At 55.9% G+C, this 1,843-nt stretch overlaps 1 protein-coding gene across 1 annotated transcript in view; it reads right to left on the reverse strand.

Moving 5' to 3' along the window:
• The window catches only part of Gne (glucosamine (UDP-N-acetyl)-2-epimerase/N-acetylmannosamine kinase), a 33,654-nt gene extending 32,021 nt beyond the window's left edge, over positions 1–1,633 (reverse strand). Inside the window, exon 1 of the mRNA XM_005362114.3 lies at positions 1,465–1,633. The gene's annotated coding sequence lies outside the window, so the exon portion shown is untranslated. The remainder of the gene's footprint in view (positions 1–1,464) is intronic.
• Between the last annotated feature and the right edge of the window lie 210 nt (positions 1,634–1,843).

Genomic DNA, 1,843 nt, shown 5'->3' on the forward strand with positions numbered 1-1,843 from the left:
AAGCAGGGAGGCGATACTGATAGAATTTTCACAAAACACCACACACACACACACACACACACACACACACACACACACACACACACAAAGACAAACTCCTGTATCAATCAATCTTCCAAGCTGAAGTAGAGTTAGAACACACAAACAGACAAGGAGCGCAGGGGTGTGCTTCTTTATGCCTTCTGGGCTAGGGTGGAGGACACGTCAGGAACATAGCAAATCACCAGGAAAAGCTGCCTGGGCGAACACTTGATCAGTGGACCAGACAATAAGGGAAATGGGAGGACACGAGGGTTTTATAAAATGCCCAACCCAGAGACTACCTGCAAGGACCCCCAAATCTGGGCCAACCCATCCCAACAGCAGCAGTCAACTGGCTTCAACAGAGTTTTTTACTTCGCTTTCTCCTTCTCCACCAATGCTTTGCTTGCCTCACAGAACAATCTCACCAACTCCCCGCTTACACTTTCACCTTGTTAGAGACAGGCTGTCTGTAGTATCCCAGCTCCTTCCGGGGGAACTCAACGTTTCGGATTGCCGCTAGAATTCTACAGCTGGTTTTACCGGGTTCTGAGGACCTAAACTCAGGTCAAGTTTTCAGCGTCACATCCTCCAGCAACCACCACCAGCCATCTGCGCGGCTCCAAGAAATGGCAATGCTCACATACCGCGCTCAACTCAATCGTGCTTTATAAACGTTGCAAAAGGTGGTAATGTCAATGTCCCAACCACGAGAAAGTGTTTTCTGTACGCTTGTGCAAGTAGCCACCAATCACACGGTAAACACCGCTAAGCGCTTTCACCTCGCACTGTGCTAACATACCGTCATAAAAAAGCATCTTTTAATCCTATCTCATTCACTCCGCTACACGGACAGGAACACTGAGGTATAGAAAAAAAAATCGTCTTGCTTTAAATTACAGTTAAACATAGTTAATGACTGACAGAACCATCTTCCTGCACCCAGGTCACTGCCCTACACACCCTCTGCCTTGTGTGTACATTCCACAAACACCCACGAGCGCAAACCTTGCTGGAGAACTTGACACACACCTCCTTTCACGCAGAGCGGATGGAACTCACCGCAATAAAACGGGGTGCGGAGTTCTCAGCACCCCGCTGCCCCGCTATAATCCAGTCTGTCATTCCTTCCAGAGCCCCTACAATTGGGCTAAACCATTTTCTTTCCGGTTAAATTGTACCCCCGCCACACCCCTCCTATCTGAGGAGCAAAGCCCAACTGTGCTCTAGCGATTTTACAAGGCTGTTCTTGGATGGATATAAACGCCGATCACATTTCCAAGGAGGCCAAGAGTCCAGATGGTCCGTGTTGGGCGGACCTCCGAGACCGTCTCCCAGATCACATCCCGTGCACCCGGGGCAGGGGTGGCCAGCAGCTCTCTCACGCCTCCGCCCCGGGCCCCAGGGCTGCGCTGCCCACCCGCGGGGACGGGCCAGGCCTACCTCCTCACGCCCCGGTCCCCATTCACCCGCGCGCTGAGCTTGACAGTCCGGGGTCACACGTCGGAGCCCCGCGCCCGGCGGGAGAGGCGCCCTGCCGCGCAGTCCCGGGGCACCCAGCGCAAGGCCCACAGCTGCAGGGGAGCTGTTGGGGCGCGGCGCGACGCTCGTGAGTCACCGACTGGCGTGTGGCCCTCGCCGGGTTAGTTCCTCCAGCGCCACCTCAGCACTCAGTCAGAGAGCTTCCAGCCGGCCTACACCGCGGGCCCGGGCCAGCGCACCCCGTGGCTTCCGCTACTCCGGCGCCGCTCGATGACTCGGCGCTCCGCCCGACCGCTGGTCCTGCAGGCGCCCCCCCCCCAACTCCGCGGAGTGCCGAACC

Source organism: Microtus ochrogaster, linkage group LG5 (genome assembly GCF_000317375.1).
Source record: "Microtus ochrogaster isolate Prairie Vole_2 linkage group LG5, MicOch1.0, whole genome shotgun sequence".
In the NCBI taxonomy this organism is placed as follows: domain Eukaryota; kingdom Metazoa; phylum Chordata; class Mammalia; order Rodentia; family Cricetidae; genus Microtus; species Microtus ochrogaster.